The sequence below is a fragment of the Zootoca vivipara genome, chromosome 8 (genome assembly GCF_963506605.1).
Source record: "Zootoca vivipara chromosome 8, rZooViv1.1, whole genome shotgun sequence".
Classification (NCBI taxonomy): Eukaryota; Metazoa; Chordata; class Lepidosauria; order Squamata; family Lacertidae; genus Zootoca; species Zootoca vivipara.
Window position 1 is genome coordinate 54,402,074 of NC_083283.1, and position 19,123 is coordinate 54,421,196.

General features: G+C 43.6%; 1 long non-coding RNA gene across 1 annotated transcript in view; it reads right to left on the reverse strand.

Moving 5' to 3' along the window:
- Positions 1-19,123, reverse strand: part of LOC118090244 (uncharacterized) — a 123,675-nt gene that overhangs the window by 63,615 nt on the left and 40,937 nt on the right. Inside the window, exons 3-4 of the long non-coding RNA XR_004693225.2 lie at positions 18,080-18,177; positions 11,735-11,830 (exon numbers count right to left, since the gene is read on the reverse strand). This is a non-coding gene — a long non-coding RNA (uncharacterized LOC118090244). The remainder of the gene's footprint in view (positions 1-11,734; positions 11,831-18,079; positions 18,178-19,123) is intronic.

Genomic DNA, 19,123 nt, shown 5'->3' on the forward strand with positions numbered 1-19,123 from the left:
GGGCACATGTCTTCTCAGAAGCAACCCCCCTTGAATTCAATGGCATTTACTCACAAGCAATGGCAGTGTAAATATAAGTTGAGCTCCAAACTGAGCTTAAATGTAAAGGTAAAGGGACCCCTGACCATTAGGTCCAGTCGTGACCGACTCTGGGGTTGCATGCTCATCTCGCATTATTAGCTGAGGGAGCCGGCGTACAGCTTCCAAGTCCTGTGGCCAGCATGACAAAGCCGCTTCTGGCGAACCAGAGCAGCACACGGAAACGCCGTTTACCCATAGCTGCCAAGTCTCCCGTATTCCCCGGGAAACCCCTGTTTTTCCAGCTGTTCCCAGCCGAAAAAAACGGATTTTTTTTTGTTTTTTCCCGGTTTATTCTGGCGCGGTGACCATTTTGGAACTGGGCAGAGCATGCTCAGAAGCGACTTTTGATGCTGCTTTGCCCAGTTCCAAAATGGCTGCAGTGTGACTTCTGGCCCGGTGGCCATTTTGGAACTGGGCAGAGCAGCATCAAAAGTCGCTTCTGAGCATGCTCCGCCCAGTTCCAAAATGGTGGCAGCGCTACTTCCGGTCTGCTACGTCCGGTCCGGTCCCTTATTTCTCTGACAGGAACTTGGCAGGTATGCGTTTACCTTTATCTATTTGCACTTTGACGTGCTTTCGAACTGCTAGGTTGGCAGGAGCTGGGACTGAGCAACGGGAGCTCACTCCGTCGCAGGGATTCGAACCGCCGACCTTCTGATCGGCAAGCCCTAGGCTCTGTGGTTTAACCCACAGGTAAAGTAATTACTCCATTTCTTCACCAAGTGCCAAACTCAGTCCAAGGTGTGGGGAGTCTTTCTCCCTCCAGATGTTACTGAACTACAACTCCCATCATCCCTAGCCATTGGCCATGCTTGCTGGGACTGGTGGGAATTGTAGCTCAGCAACATCTGGAGGGAGAAAGGCTCCCCACACAGATCAATCCAAATCAATCTAAGCTTATAAATGTTAAATTCACTGACATTTCTTTAAAGTTGCTACTTCAGGATATTATGGGGTGCATTCAACATGGTGGTAAAAAGAACGTTCCATCAGCACAAGGATTTTCATCATGCTAAATGTCATATAAGATGTTCCTTAGATGAGTCGCCCACTTCATCTTTCCTACCTGTGTTATCTGCAGTCTATGGCATGGGCTGTCTGGAGCATTAGGGGATGGGTAGTACCTCTGGTGGGGGATAAACCGTGTTCTTTTTGGGGTAATTTGTTTACCTTTGGTCCCCACTCTGCACTCAGCTCTCACCTGTGGCTCCTAGAAGCTGTCAGCATGTGACAGCGGCCACACCCTGGGAAACGGCTTAGACTGACTGGCTAAACCAGGTAAGGGGAGCCAATGTGTCTCAAACCTGCATGTGAAGACAGGCTGCAGTAGATTGATGAGACCAATAGTGGGTCCAGTGGTCAGGAAAGTTGTTTCTGCAAGTGTGGGGCAGACGGGGTTCATCAACCTGGTGAGATAGCCCATCTAGGAGAAGGAAAACTTTGATCCTAAACCACAACTGCCTTGCAGCTATACCTATTCATGAGAAAGGCTTTGAGAGTAAACCCTGTGGAAAAATCTGTACCCACTACCTTGCGGGACTTCTTCGGGAGAAGAAAAGTCTAAGGAGTAAACACTACACAAAATCCAGAATGGAGTCCCTAAGACAGTTTGATGGTATCTTGTACACCTCCTTCTGGCAACTCCTGAAGCCAAGCTGGTGCCTTATTATTATTATTATTATTATTATTATTATTATTATTATTATTATTTATACCCCGCCCATCTGGCTGGGTTTCCCCAGCCACTCTGGGCGGCTTCCAACAGAAATATTAAAATACACTAATTTCTTAAAGATTAAAAGCTCCCCTAAACAGGGCTGCCTTCAGATGTCCTCTAAAAGTCTGGTAGTTGTTTTTCTTTTTGACATCTGGCGGGAGGGCGTTCCACAGGGCGGGTGCCACTACTGAGAAGGCCCTCTGCCTGGTTCCCTGTAACTTGACTTTTTGCAGCGAGGGAATCGCTCTGCTTTCTTTTGGGACACATATGCAAGGCTAAGAGGGGGGACGTGCCATCTGGGCAGCTCATGACCTCCATATACACTGCCTAGGTTTGTGCACCAGAGCAGTCACTTCAGTGCTGCTAACACAGCAAAAACAATACAGCGGAGAAGTTACACGAGTTACTGGTCTCTGTGCTGTGATTCTCCAGCAGTTTGACTTCACCTCCAGAAGCACACTCCATTGTCTCTCAAGACAGAAGGATGCCAACAACAGTGGCATGTATTTCATACCTGACCCCACAGCACAACTACACTATATCTGGTGACCAAAGAAGTTGTTGCATAGCAGCATCAACAACATATACTGTGCTGAGATCAAAATCCCAATATGGTGGGCAAGTCATGAGGACATGCCCAGCACAGCACAGCACTCATTGCACTTCAAGGTGAGCACTGCAACTAAGATCAGGCTTTCAGTCTATATGGATCATAGAATTGTAGAATTACAGAGTGGGAAGGGAACACTAGGGTCATTTAGTCCAATCTCCTGCAATGCAATAATCTTTTGCATTGGGGTTTGAACCCACAACCCTGAGATTAAGAGTCTAATGCTCTACCAACTGAGCTATCATCTACCCTTTAAAATGAATCTGTTCGTTTCAGTGTCTACCAGTTCAATTTGCCACATTTCTGTATCACTCTGCGATTTTTTAAAGAAAAATCCTCACAAAAATGTGTGTTTTAGTACAACTTCTCCCAATATACACAGATTGGTAATGTGGTTAAACAAATTTCCCAGAAGTTCCTCTAATGTTCATAACACTAATATGTGCATGCTTATGCATACTGGTACTTTAATATGAACAGTTTTGTACTCATTTTTAGTGGGAGAATGGCATTGTGAAATTTATGCAATTTCAAAGGATAGTTGTATTTTGGTTCACATATTTTGGAGAAATTGGATTCGAATTAAAATGTGAACCAAATCAAATTTATTCCCCATTCCTAGCTATATCACAAGTGTAACATTTCTACCTCTGTTCAGTATTACTGAATCTTCAAGCTAGCTTGAATCTCCATTTTACGCTTCACCCTTACCATTGTCTCTGAGCACTTATCACTGAAGAACATGCCTGTTTTGACACAGAGATATCCAAAGGTATTACTGATGTAAAAACACCAGTGCAATGTTTTACAGCCTGAAACTTCTTTTTACAATCCATATACAATGTCAAATGTGTCAGGTCAGTGATACTCTTAAATGGATATTTGACAGGATGTTTTAAAACCATTATGATGTTTCGTGTTAATCTAGGAAGGTCTGGAGAGCAAAGTTGTTCTAATATTAACAACTCTAATGACTGTATAATAATTTAGATGGTTCCTTTAGACATGCAAGAGCATTTATATTCATGGCTTTGCTTTTATTTTACCATTCATAATGGAAGCAAAATTCTGATATGACTTTTTGGAACCAAGGAGATGACAAGTAGGTCTATATTGAACTAATTCTCAATTCTACTCAGAAAAATATTACCGTTCCCTGCTGCATTCTAAAACTGACCCTTTCCAAGATAGCACTTTCTGTGTGCAGAAGACAACCAGACTTGTACTTCCAGTACTGGCAGTGCTACATTGTCCACCATCACACCAAGGCTAGAAGGTCACATTGCACCCTTGGCTCTGTCCTCCTCCGCCTAGCTGCTGCTTGCTTACCACTCAGCCTGGCTGATGGTCAAATAAATGTTTAAGTGCAACCTGCGTGATGCTTGTCCTGGCCTAGCTGCCTCTCTGCCTGCTTGCTTGGTGAGGATCTTTTCCTAACACTGCTGTCAGAGACAGGAGAAGGTCTAACAGATTTGCAGTCAAATCTAACAATGCATATTCTTGTGAGTTAGCATATGAAGGGCTGAGACGTCAAAGAGCCACATTGCTGATAGGCTGACCATATAAATGTACAGTCATACCTCGGGTTGCGAATGCTGCGGGTTACGTGTTTTCGGGTTGTGCTCTGCGCTGAACCCGGACGTACTGGAACGGGTTACTTCTGGGTTTTGGCGCTCACGCATGTGCAGAAACACAAAATGACGTCATGTGCAGAAGCACAGGATTGCATCACGCGAGTGCGCAGATGCAGTGCTGCGGGTTGCGAACGCGCCTCCCACACGGATCACATTCGCAACCCGAGGTATGATTGTATTCAACTGCTCCAGGATCAGGCACATGCCCGAGTCTGTTTCTACTGCAAATATTTTGCCTGCATTTATTTTCCTGCTGAGAATGAATGCATGACTGTGAGTAAGCAAATAATATTTAAAACTTACTTCTCAGTCTGTTGTCTGATTCTTTGTTAAGTGGAGTAAGAAAGAAAGAAAGCCAGTTTGCTTTGCAGCAGGACTTACTAAAAGAAGGCTTCATACTCTATTCCTTTGCTTTCCACTTTTCTGCTAAGGATGGGGTTTTGAACTCTGCTCAGCCCTGTGCTTTAAACGTGGTGGTAGGCTGATCTCTTTGTGTGTTCAGCGCATAAACATGGGGGCCTGGAGGGATAAATTGTAATTAATATATCCTCTCCTACCTATTAATATCCATGGGACTCTTGTTTAAGAGAAAAGGCTGAATTGGGGGTTAGAGGAACAGCCTCCAGGATCCCCTGTCCCACAGCATCTGAAGCCCGAGACAGTGGCTTCGCCTTACCTAAAGCATAGCTGTCAAGTTTTCCCTTTTCTCACGAGGAAGCCTATTCAGCATAAGGGAATTTCCCTTAAAAAAAGGGGGGGGGAGAACTTGACAGCTATGCTAATGGTAATGCCAGACATTGACTTTTCTTTGACTGTTAGTGTATTTCTACTTCCAAAGCCATATATTTGATTTCAGCGTGCATTCATATACCGATCTTGCAAAACAACCCCCACTAAACTCATGTGCTTATACTGACACAACATTTCCACTGCCTGCTCCAAGTATATTTTGTATATCAAAACTCACACAACCATCAAATTATTAGGATGGGATTCACCCAATAAAATATATCAGTGGAAACTCTGTGCTAGAGCTTCTGCTTGTACATTGGGGCTTTTCCCCTCTCTCCTTCTCCTGTGCACCCCTGCAGCCCCCAAATTGGCTCTGCGAGGGTCGGGAGGACCCTCAGAACAGCATGGGGGGGCCATTTCATCTGGCAAGCTGATATTCTTGCACAGACAGAACATTTGCAATAGTAGGATGTTGAATTCCACCCTGTATCTTTAAGTAACTACAAGGCTTGCTGCTTTTGCTACAATACGTAATGTGGTTAAGCTTCTAAACAAAATTCCATAGTCACACCTCACTCACCTTCTCTGTGGAAATCTACCATGCATCACATTAAAAGTGGCACAGTGAAAGAAAGCTTGGGGCATATCCAACTAATATCTGCTAAATCTGAATCCCCAGATCCCAAAGCTAAATTTCAATCCAGTCTCAAATGCACATCCTAATTCTAAATGTACTGTAAACAAGCTTTTAGAAATACTGATCTTTAATTGCTGCCTAATTATGTTAATACATATGTTCTCCAATACCATCATATGCCATGGAAGGCCACTCATAACCTTAACAATCCATTCTTTTAAGGTGAAAATGTTTATTTCCACACCACTGTTAGGATTGGAGCATAAATGTACTTCATTGCACAATAACTGGGTGACAATCCCTTCGGCCCTTTTTTAACCAAAAGAACTTGTCAAACAGAGTAAGACTTTGTGGAAGTCAGCATCTGGTAGAGTTAGGCAACTGAGGCCTAAATTGTGCCTTCACCACTAGGCTGGACTTCCTATAATGATACATATTAATACCACAACAAAGAAGCCCCTTTAAGAATCATGGGGCCTGTTCATACACTGCATTTTTCTGTCCACAGGGACAGTCCCATTCTTCCCCCAGATACTCAGAGAACTAGACATAATATATACAGCAGGTGATCACGACATCACGTTTTCTAGCCATTGAAACTGACTGACAGATTTGTTGCGATCTATATCCCTGATTGTCAGACTCCCACATTACATTGAACCGCATATCCAAGGAAGGTCAGGACTACCTGGGGAACAAATAAGGTACTGTGTAAACCAGCCGTTAGGATGATGCAGAATAATTAAATTGCTCCCATATTGTACGAGAAAGATAAATATAAAAATGTTGGTGTGCTAACACAGCACCGATAATTCAGATGTATCTATGTGGAATTAGTTTATAATACATTCCCTGCTCCCTTTCCCTTTCCTGCTTCCTCTTCCTTTTAAATCTTTTTAACTCCTCGCTTTTTACTGCTAATCATTTTTCCTCTTTGCTAATGATGCTAACCTTACAGCCTTCTGCAGGCTGACTTGTTTCATGTCACCCTTCAATTTAGTTCTCTCTCCCTTCCACTTCACTCCTCTTCTTCACATTGCCCACTTTTGTTAAGTCACAAAGCAAGATTCACTCTATTGAATGCCAGCTTCCCCCCACTCTTATGCCACCCCACCCCGTCTTGAATATTATTTCAAAGGCATCTTCAAGTTTGATGGTATTCTGGCACAGCTGCTTCCATTATTTTCTTATCATCATCATATTGTATTTTCCTCCTCTCTCCCTCCCTCCCTCTCTTCTGCATCCCAGTTTATATATGTGCTCTAATAGCTCTCTCGAGTCCAAGAAAAGGTGCCCTACTGAGGTCGACACAGTTTAAAGGATGGACTTCCTGTACTAACATCCATGTCTATTTATGTATTTAGCACTTACAGACTGTCCATCCTTAAGGAACAGGTAGGTAACAAAACTAGGAAGGGGGTGACACCTCAGCAAAACAGAATAGGTTTTTTCCCTCAAAAGTGCTTGGGATACAGAAAAGAAATTCTCCTTCATGATAGCGTAATATGAAGTGGACATGAATTGACTTTATCTGAAACAGAATCAGATAATCTTGCCCATGGTGATCTATTCTGATTTGATACGTAGTCCCAGGACGATGCCCTCTTCAGCCATTGCAACCCGCTGCCCTTTGGTTGGTCGTGATTGACCTTAAACATGAATAGCACGTGCTCTACCAACTAAGATGTGTACCCCCACCTAACCTCAGAAGAAGAAAAATGATTCATTGGAACATTTATTATTACAGTAGTAAGAACAATTTATTTCACAGTAGACAAATGTTCCCATATAATAATTTTCCAAATTCCAGTTTAGTCCACTTTTCAAGTATGAGGGTGCAGGACTAGCCAACATGGCACCTTCCAAAAGTTGTTGGCCTACAACCACCATTACCCTGGCTGCTGGCCATGCTAGCTGGGGCTGATGGGACTTGTAGCCTAATAACACCTGGAGGGAACCACATCACCTACTCCTACTCCAGCACATACTGGTGCTGGTTCAGCACAACAAAATCACTGAAAACATCACATGTTAACTGGCCCCTATTTACCAATCTATATATATATAAATGTAAAAAGGACATGTGGGTGTGTTTCCACTTTTCACCAAAACCACTTAACCGATTGAGGTGAAATTTTGACACAACATCACAGATGTCACACCTCCGCCAGGTGAAACCCCCCCAAAACCCTGTTCCAGAATGCAACACTCAGCCAAAAGTGCATGCTGGGAAAAGAACCAGGTTGCAAACCAGCGCCCTCTAGCGGCGGCTACACTGGTACTGCACCTATAAAACCTTCCCTCTCAACAGCACCTCGGCTCCTGTTTACATACTAGGCCAAAGCCTTTACAGACTAGGCCGAATGGAGGTACTGTACTGACTCGCCTGGGTGGGGGTTTGGGGGAGGAGGGGACGGGATAGGTCAGGACATGGTGGGACCAGTCACAGGGATGAGCCGGGGTGGGGGGAGAAGAGGGTGTGATACGTCATGGGTCATGACAGGGTAGGGGGAAATCACAGGGAGGAGGGGGCGGGATACATCATGGATCGGCACAGGGTGGGAGTGAATCAAAGGGATACACCTGTGTAAACAGAACAGGCATAAAACAGGGGGACTCTGAAGGTGAGGGGAGTCTGAAGGGGGACTCTGAGCCTCCATTTAACAGACTGAGCCACAGCAATGTGTGGCAGGGCCAGCTAGTTTGATAAATAAGATGTGCAAGAATTCCTGTGCTATGAGAAAATTCACCAGGAATCTTTACATTCTAGAGACAGCCCCTCAAAATCTGCTCTGGAGCAGGTTTGGGGAGTGGAGGGGGGCTGTAGAGGGAAGGAGTGGAAGGGGAAGTCCCATTGCATAAGCAGAATCCCATTTGCACAGGGTTGGAGCCAATCCCCTGTGTTTCCATTAGTTGTGTAACCTGTTTTTTTGGGGAAATGTAGTTGTCTGGATACAGCTCCATATGGCAAGCTCTTCATGTGAACCAGCTTCCCACGTTGTTTCGATGATTTCAACACCTCACTCTCTTGCGGATTGTCCTGGCATGGTGAAAATTGCCAGAACTACACAGGAAGCTATTAAAATGAACTGTTTGCCAATGCAGAGTACCTTCTATGTAATTGCATTTTTAAGTGGCTATCATGTCACCAGCTAAGTTTTGTGAATTGGGCCTTTGGGGAGCAGCTAAACATTAGCTGAGCAAACATGGCTCCTCGAACTTGCGTTTGCAAAGTAAGCTGGGAGGAGGGGGTGTCATGCTTAACCCTCCTCTTTGTCATTCATCCCCCTTCACCCCTCACATCCCTCTTAGCCAGGCTTACTTCCAGCCACTGAGCCTCACCAGGGAAACAACAGGCTTGGAAAGAGGAAATTTTGAAGGGCAAACGTACCTGGATGTGTACCCCATTCTGTACAGTACTCGCGCTACAAAGCAAATGTGGGTTTGGGTTGCCTTCTAACGTTGCACCCCACCTTTAGAGGGTGTGATACGCTCTTGAACCAGAAAAAGGCACATAATGTACACAGTTATACCTTTTTTTCTCACTCTTTCTTGGTTGCCAAAGGCACAGGCCTTCTTCAACCAGAAAAAGGCACATAATGTACACAGTTATACCGTTTTTTCTCACTCTTTCTTGGTTGCCAAAGGCACAGGTCTTCTTCAATATGCATTAATTCACATGTGACATCAGGAAGTTGCAAATTAAGATCAAGCACTTGAGGAACAACTTTTGATATTTGATATTTGCAGCCCTGTCCACACTAGCAAAATATGTTGGGTTGTTGCTGGGTGGGGTTCCTCTCTCTCTCTCTCTCTCTCTCTCTCTCTCTCTCTCTCTCTCTCTCTCTCTCTCTGTGTGTGTGTGTGTGTGTGTGTGTTTAAAGAAAGCATTTGTTTTGAAGCCGGTAACATTTCCCTTTGGTGTGCCCTACACCCGATCCCCATTTATTTTAAATTTCCCTTCCCTGCGCACTCTACAGACATAAAATAATGAAATAACCCTGACATAGGGTTTTCTGCAAGGCTGCCTTCGGAAGTTTGCTTAAGTGGCCTTAAGTAAGGTAATAAGCAAGGAGTGTGAAAAGAGGCGACTTTGTCTTTTCACATTAGCGGCAGCCCTGCTCAAGTGGCAGCATCTATGAAAATGCTGTTCAGCCTTTAATGAGACTACAGTGTGTTAGTGTACCGGTCTAATTAATCCCATATTTTCACACAGCATAATTACTGAGCCGGGGCTGAATTATTTGGCTACTGGAGGTGGAGCAGCGCCTGCACTCTCCTCTGTCTCTGCTCCTGACAATTTATTGCACTACACAACTCGACGCCATTGAAACCTCCTAGTATAGAACTATCTGTCATCTCTTACATTATCAGTAAAATACACCACCTTCCATACTGTGCTACAAGGGTTTAGCAAATTGCTCTTTTTATGGGATATGATCAAGGAAATGCTACCTTATGTTCAAATTTTTAACTGTCTGCTGTGTGGAATATACAGTCTGGCTTTATACGTGCACTTTCAGCAAAGGCTCATTTGCATAGCTAATTTCAGCATTCCTTTCCCAGCATCACTCCCCATATACTGTAGATCTATTCCTCAAACCAACATAAGGAAATAATGAAAAGGTGGTACTGGCACGTTCTCGATGTGCAGGGCTATTGTGCATGCTTTATTGTTGGAATTACTATTATTAGTATTGTTATTCTTAAATAAATCCTGCCCTGGCCCACTGGTTCATCTTTATACTCTCAGAAATCCCTGTTATGATTTCCCTCTCCCAAATCTTTCCCCTCTTTTTTCCTTTTTAGTTTGTGTTTTTTACTGCAACGTATTTTTGCACATTATTACTCATTTCTGATATATGATCTTGCCATTTTGGCACTGGTAGAACCCTCCTTCCCACAGGAGTTCAGGGAGATTTGTGGTTTAAACATTTACTCACTTGCTAGTGTTTCTGGACCTGGTTTAATGGTATCTTTTATTTTTTTTAATGGAAGGTCAAACACTACATTAACTGTTTTAAAATGTGTCTTTTCAACAGAAAAAAGGGAAAGGAAAAGAAAAGAAAGTGTTATACTCAATACATTTTAAATCCAGCCATAACAGGACAAAAAGTATATTTTGATATATGTGCATGGTTTCTAAATACACCATGGTAGATATATGAACAGGGAGGCCAAGTGAGATCTTTAGACTAAAGAAAACCACATGCTTAATGGCACAAGGTAGAAAATTACTACTGGTGCTTTTTAACCAAATAATAGCATAAATACTAAAGACCTGTCTTGAAATGTAGCATATTCAAAGAGCCAAAAAATGAATTTCATTAAATCTTTCTTGAGATGTCAATGGACTATTGCATCTGACACTTTGAAGCTCTGCCATATGTGTAAATGGGAAACCAAAGAGCTTGTAATGCCCCTAAGATTAGAGATGCGGCCCTGGGTCTTTTATTAGTCATTTTGGGGGCAGCAGAAAGTAACTAAAGGTCAAAGGTTAAGCAAGGTTAAATGCTAACAAACTCCAGCTTGTCAGACTTGGCAAACCTGGCCAAGCTAGCAAGTTGCCAGGTGTCATCAATTCCCCAATATTGTATCTCAGGCTGAACTCTTTAGTTTGGGTGGGGGTGGGGAGGAACAGCATATGAAAGAGCAAGGCAGAGATAGGTTTGTGCACAATGACAATTCATACATGTAGAGAAGAATTTATGAGCAGATATGCATGCATATATCGCTCGTACTGCAGTCCTAGCTGTTTCTACTTGGAGGGCAGCCCCACTAGGTTTAATGGGGCCCTGCCCCTTAGTAAGCATATTTAGGATTGTTGCCACAGCAACCCTCAAAATATTTTCCTGGAAGTTGCACTAGGATTCATTAGCACTGTGCCTGTATAAGCAATTCCTGTGAAAGAAATTTCAAACTGGGGTTGGAAGAGAATGAAAACCAAAAAATCTAACAATGCAGTGAGCACCACAAACGTCCAACATTTCATATACAGTTTCTTTCTCTCTCTCTCTCTCTCTCTCTCTCTCTCTCTCTCTCTCTCTCTCTCTCTCTCTCTCTCTCTCTCTCTCTCTCTCTGTGTGTGTGTGTGTGTGTGTGTGTGTGTGTGTGTGTGTCTGCCTGGGGGCACCTTCCAAGCAAGGCCTGTAACATTTTCCCTACTGGGGTAAATAGCAGTTTCATTTGTTTGCAACTGTAAGATTTACATCCGGAATATGATGCAGAAGGAAAACAGCTAAGAAATGGCAACAACAACAACAACAACAACAACAACAACAACAACAACAACAACAACACTGTAATCTTAATTTTGTACTCACCCCTCACCATAATCTCTTAGGGCAGGTTACATCTCCCAAGCCGTTGCCACCTCAGACTTCTAAGTGTAGTGGATTCACTTCAGCAGATCTTAACACCTGAGAGTGATGATAGGGAAGGAATCAGTCTCTCAGCTGTTTGGGGCCAAGCTGTTAAGCCCCTTCCTCTCTCAGCACTACAAATCCTGATCCAGTTTGCTCCCCCTAGTGGCTCCTTTGTGCAGATTAAGAGAGCCTATTACCTCAGAGCTCATTAGAAAAGGTTCCCGCCCCCAATATTTTCAGTTCCTGGAACCTGCAGCAAACATTGCAGTGCCCAAGGATTGCTTGTTTAAGGTTTGAGGCAGTAGATTCCACCTCTGGCATAAGTGGGTTAAGAGGAAGGAAGGTCAGCCTGATTTGAGCTGTATGGGGAAAGTCAGTGCTCACTGCAGGCAAAGGTGTGTGATTGTGATGTATGCGAAAGGGAGGTGAGGGAGCCCAGCACATGGGCTATTGTTTTACAAAGGGGGTCGCCAACCCAGTGCCCATGGGCACCAGTGCACCTGCCAGTACCTGCTATGACACATGTTACAGGTAGGTAGCCGTGTTGGTCTGATGTAGTCGAAACAAAAAATAAAAAAATTCCTTCCAGTAGCACCTTAGAGACCAACTAAGTTTGTCATAAGTATGAGCTTTCATGCACACGAAAGCTCATACCCATGACAAACTTAGTTGGTCTCTAAGGTGCTACTGGAAGGATTTTTATTTTTATTTTTTGCTATGACACCTGTGGAAGTTCTCGGGGAAATATCCCCTCAACACCCCTCCAATGGCATACCCACACCATGCTGCGTGCCTGTCTCTCTCTTTTTGCTGCTCTTTTAGACGTGGCAGCTATTTTGTGTTCAATCACACCCTCACAACAACCATTTTGTATTATGACTCTCTCCCCCGCCCCCAGCCATTTTGTATTACATTCTATAGGTCCCAGTTTGCGACTAGCACCTATGGCACTTTCTCAGAATTCCTGGTGTTCTCGCTGGGGCCCAAAAGCTTAGTGTCCTCTGTGTCAAGTAGGGGAAGTGTGTTTACTGTAGCAGCTTTAGGGCAAAGCCTGCTAGGCAATAACATTAAATGCCCAGAAGTTTCCACAGCTTCTCTCTCTTTCTTCACTGTGATTACTCGCCCTGCCATTTCACTTCCCTGTGCTTCACTGCTTAATACGAGGTTGCTGCTGCAATTCCATTCATCTAAGCATGTGCGCCTCTAAAGTCAGGACAGTGGCTTGTGGCTAAAGTGCTATTGTAAAGGACGCGCAGTTAATTTTCAAATGCCACCTTTTCACTTCCTGTCTTTCTGTTGTCCTTTGACTGCTCTGCTTCTTCTTTGTCTTCTTCACTGTTTTCACTTCTGCAGTGTAGTCAAAGCCAGTTGAGCAACAGTGGGAAATAGGAGCAGAAGCCAGCGTTTATAACAATAAATAGATGCAAAAGCAAGGAAGGTGTGTGACAAAAATATGGGTTTTTTAAAAAAATAAATGGGGGGGGGGATGAAATAAAGATTCTGGAACTCATCTTCTCTGATTAGGCTTGGCTGATTAACCATTCCAAGCAATGTTCTCTGAGTGGTTCAGTGATTGTTGGTTTCTGATGAGGTGTCAGAGAAAGGTGTTAATTATGAGGGTTGTTTAGCGATGTGGACACTTTTCCTCTAGGATCAAAGGAGAAGCTTATGGTTCATTTCCTTATCATAGAGGCCGCCAAGCTGTCATCAGATGGTCATTTCAACTGGTGTCCCTCAAGGTGAAAGCAATGACTGGTATAATTAAATTTTCAAAGAAGTCAAATAAAAAAGGCCATTTTTAAAGAGAGGATTTTATTAAAACCTCATCCTTCACGCCAACAGAATTTCTACACACCCCATACTTAGTTATTGTCTATGGTATTGTAGTATTTTTATTTCCAGATTGACATAGCTGCCAAGTTTTCCCTTTTCTCGCGAGGAAGCCTATTCAGCATAAGGGAAAATCCCTTTAAAAAGGGGATAACTTGGCAGCTATGCCAGATTGAGCCTAACTTGTTTTTTCGTTTAAAAGGAAGGAAACTCCTCTACGTCTGAAATAAGAGACCTTCAGTTCTTCATGAAGCTAGATCCATTTGAGGCTGGTCCATCAGGACAAATGGGGCACTGCCCCATCAATGTCAGCCAGCCCCTAACTGCCTGCCTATGTACTTACTGAGAGCAGGCATCACCAGACTACGGCCCGCGGGCTGGATACAGCCTGAAGGGCTCATTTATCTGGCCTGCGGCACCCCACCCCCCCGCTGCCCGATGCTGCCACTCTTACCGGCGCGGCGCAGCTGTCCACTTCCGGGTCGCAGGAGCACCGGAAATAGCTTGCGAGCATGCATAAGCATCATTTCCGGTGCACTTCCAGGTCGGAGGAGGCCTGTGTGCATGCGCACAAGCTATTTCTGGTGTTCCTGTGACCCGGAAGTGCACCGGAAATAACGTGTGTTCATGCGTATGGGCACACGCTCCCACATGCTCCCCCGCCCTCTGGCCCGCCGCACGATCGGCGCTGCAGGCACCGGCCCAAAGCCTGGTAAGTTTGGAGACCCCTGGTCCAGAGAGTGGCATTGCCTGTCAAATTCCTCCTCATTAGTCTCAGGGTTGTTCTAGCAATTTAGCAGGAAGGCGGATGGGACAAAAACAGAATTCGATGTCTATCATTGCCTCTGGCTCAACCTACTGTTGGCATCTCTTCCTTCTGCCTTACAGGTCCCAGTGGGCACCTATGGCTTTTCCATGATCTCAGGACCAGATTCCAGTTTGTAAAGGATTTAGGAAATTAATACTTTGGGGATGGTGAACAGGATACCATAATCTCCCACCACCACACTGTAGCATATAGTTACATAGTACATAATCCTGACCTCGTTATTTACCTTATTTCTCTCCCCCCCCCTTTACTTCCCATCTGGAATGGGATGTATCTGGATGATGCCTTGAAAGCTCTTTGCTCCTCTTACAGAGCTTTTAGTGTCATTAAAGCATGATCCCACAGATTCTGTGATCTCATTAAAAGTGCTTTAGAATTAATTGATCAGCTTTAAAGTGTACTGAAGTGTAGACTATGTTGTCATTGCAGCAGCCGCAGGTGGAACCAGCAGCTTATTTACGATGCCATGGGGATGAGAAATCTGTCTGGTTGTTCCTAAACTGTCTACTTCTTGTTGTCCCTCAGTAGCATGGGTGTCTTTAACAGACCTCCCTGTCCTCCCTGAACCTCTCTTTGGATAGATTACCTAAAGCATGTGTATAAAGCTGCAGGTACCTGTATGATACCAGCAAAGGGAGGCTAATGTGCCTCTGCAGAAATTTAAACCTGAACCTGTTTCAGAAAAACAGTTCTGCGTGCTAGAGACAGAAGGAATGGGAGATGGAGGTGTGCTGAGGTGAAGAGCAAATCAAAAGAGCTGACCTAACTGTGGTACCTGCTAGAATGAACTTCAAGAGCGTAGCTGGAAGGCTAAATGTTAGCATGTCAGGGAGAAGACTTTGTGGGCTGACACCAGGAAGAGTGGTACTATATGATATCTTTATTTCAATAGGCTCTTAAAAACAGTCAGGAAAGAATATGGGATAGGTGGCCATCTGTAATGTTGATATTCCTGAACAGTTCATTGTGTAACTTTTCAGGCACAAGTACTATCTGGGACCTGAACCCATTCAAAGCACTCATATAATGTATGCAGAAATGAGCCAGGCACTGTTTACATACAGGCTACATGTACTGTCCAACTGAATCCATTGCCATTCTACACCTGTCCTCTCTTTACAGACCTGGCCTAAGTGGGTTTTTTTTAAAGATACTAGGCCCCCAACAAAATCAAAATGAACATTTAGTTTTTAATATCAGCCCCATCAAACTTATCATGACATATTCAACCTTTTAAACAAAATGAATGATTTCTTTAAAAGGTTGGATGTCTCATTTGAGCATCTAAACCAGCAATCGGAGAGGGGGGTGGGCAGAATCAGAGATCACAGAGGCAAAGAAATGAAGAGAGAAATGAGGAACAACAGCTGAGTGTTAAAATAGTGAGGAGAAAATCAGTCATTGGAAAACATGCTATAAATAAGGCATTGCACTATAGCCTTGTGAACGCTGAAAGGATGGAGGCATTTTGGAACTGAAACATTTTTCAGATGTTTTCTGTCTTTGCCATTTACCTGGGTTCCCTTGTGCCTTGTGCCTGAAATGTTACACAAGGCTATAGTTTGTTTGTTTGTTTGTTTGTCCTCAATGCCCCCAATACTCAACTTAATCCAGATAACCTTCCTATTCATTCCCCGCACCCTATAGAATTCACATTCTCTTATAGTTTCACAAGTGTGTTTTTTAAGTCATACTGTCTGTAAATTAATTCATTTCTATGTAACTTGAAAAGGGGAGAGAAGGAAGAAGAGTGGAACTATCCACCATTCCTGTCAATTTTTATTTATTCAGAACTTGGTTCTCAGAGTATGGTCTGAAGTCCTATGAGGCCACCATCTTTTTCTGGGCGGTGGTAGAGAAGCAGGTATAAAGGAATCAGCAGTTAAGGCTGGAGCCATCCATGCTGTGCACATCCCCTCCATCTCCAACCTTCCCATACTGAGTGGAAAAGTCTGAAGAGGGCTCCTAGAGTTATTTGGCTGGATGTACTTAGAAGCCGCCTTACAACCAGGAAACCAATCGTGAACACTCCCTCATTATTCTTCCCAACTGGAGCCCTGACATCTTCTTTGTAAACTCTCTTGAAGAGGGCAAGTGTCTACCCCTCAGGTCTATGGTTAAGAACAGTTTAAGATATGGAATATGTGTGTGTCATCTGGTGGAGGGATGGAAAATGAAGGGCAGTGGAAGAAAGGTTATAATAAATGTGGAGGGAGGAATTAGGGTGGTCCATGTTGCCTGCAAACCCACTTTAGGCACAGCTACCTAAATGTATTCCTTTATTTCATTCCCAAGGCTGAAGCTCTCTGCTACCGCCAAAGGGACTGAACAGAAGTCCAAGGTTCCTGATCCAGGCTGAATGGAGTGCTGGAAAGCAGAACTCTTCTTACAGTGTAGAGAAAGCACAGAAACTTTTGTGGCTGGTCCCACTTGTTCTATATATTGTAAAAGTCAATGATGTTTGTCACGGCATCCGTAAGGCACACAACAAGCTGCCTTTACTCAATAAAATCAGCAGTCCATCTACTCTGATTATGTATTGAAAACATTTATATTCTGTGTTTTGGGCATAGATCCCTTAACAGTAAAAAAAATGCATAAAATGTACAAACTGCTTGATAAAAAGGAAAATTAAACCAGCAACGAAACCATTTTCACACAATACTTTGCAGCAGCATAGGAAAGCCAGGAGCTTGCTGAACTTCAGAGAGGCTCCTCAACGAAATAAAACTAGCTTAATATGGTATTGTAAAGCCAACAAAGAGAAGGCAGAGTGGACTTTCCCAGCAAGTAATTCCAAAGCCTTGGGGCCAAGGCTGAAAATGTCTTGTTACAGATAGACACCCCCACCGCTGTGTCTCAGGTGTTTGCAGTGCTTCTCAAACTTGGGTCCCCAGCTGTTGTTGGACTACAACTCCCATCATCCCTAGCTAGCAGGACCAGTGGTCAGGGATGATGGGAGTTGTAGTCCAACAACAGCTGGGGATCCAAGTTTGAGAAACACTGGTTTAGGGCAGTGGTCCTCAACCTTGGGCCTCCAGATGTTTTGAGACTACAATTCCCATCATCCCTGACCACTGGTCCAGCTAGCTAGGGATCATGGGAGTTGTAGGCCAAAAACATCTGGAGGCCCAAGGTTGAGGACCACTGGTTTAGGGGATCCAAGGCAGAGCCTTTGATGGGGAATGTTAACTATAGATAGATAAGTGGATCTGCCGATATCCTAGATGGTCCAGTGCTTTCAAGTTTAATCCCAATATGCCACCACCTTGAATTGAGCCTAGAAACCATATAGGGAGCTAGTGCAACTGTTTGCAAATGGACGTTCCTGTTACCTATCTGGTCAAATAATCTGGCAGCTGCATTGTGAACCAGTTGTAATTTCTGAGTACTTTTGCAAGACAGCTCACACTGTCATCTGGAAGCAGACAGATGTCTTTGCTAGCCAGGCTACTACTCACATCCTCTTAACTAGAGATGCTGGTCAGTAAATGTGGGGCATGCACATGCAGATCATGTGGTCTATGGTAAGCTAAGTGGCTCCTCCCAAGTGACAAACGAAATTAACATTTACATATAAAATGTCATGCCGTCTGAAATAGAAAGACTATTATTTTTCTGTTTGTGTATAAATGGGTACTCACCGAGCTTCTGTTGCATCTCGTAGTGCTCTGTCTCCTTTCTGTGATTAATATGCATCACTGATGTGTGCTAATCCAATACGCTGTGCTGTCTAATTACTCTATTATGCACAGGAAAGATAAAATATTTATTTTGTTATGTAATGACATTAAAAATACAGCTCTCACTGTTTGTCTGTGGCGCTATGAGATACTCTTTGAAGCAAGCAGATTGCAATATGTGTGTGCAGGATTATGAGGGGGAAAACAAATTCCACAGCATGTGGCATTAAAATAATAACAAAATGGCCTTTGAGCATCTGCATTTTACTTTCATTCCTAAGGTGAGGACAAACTAAGAACTCTTGGGAGTAAACCCCATGGAACTCAGAAGAATTTGCATAGGTACATGGTTGCTTGTGAGTCAGCCTTAACTAAAATTAATGTGACTTCCTTCCAAGAAAGTGGAAAGACTGATAAGGAGCACTATGGAAATCCTTCACGGCAGTGTAAATAATCTGTGTCTGCACTGATTATATATTTCCAGGGAATTATCATTTTGGTTCATGGATCTATATGAATGTTCAAAAAAGCATGATAGTGTGGAGATTGAATTTGGCATGTGTCTTGAGAATTTGCACTCAGCTAGGGTGCAAAAGGGAAGGTGTACAATATCCTTTTCGGATAGGAACATGGGAAGCTGCCTTACATCAAGTCAGACCATTGGTCCTTTTAGCTCTATCCTGTCCGCACTGACTGGCAGTGTTTCACCAGGATTTCAGATGGGTGGCATTTCTAGTCCTACCAGGGACTAGAACCTTGAACCTGAGATGTCAGGACTTGAACCTGAGATGTTTTGCATGCAAAACAGATGCTCTGTTACTGAAACTATGGCCCTCCCGCAAAAAAAAAAAAAAATCTGTTCATTTGTAGTGCTGCAATTTTTCATGCGGTTTGCATTTACAAAATCTCCCTGTGTTTAAACTTATTTTTAATACGCATTTCTGATCAACTGTGAAAACGCTTCCTAAATTGAAATTTAAAGCGGCAAAGGCCCACCTTCTAGAA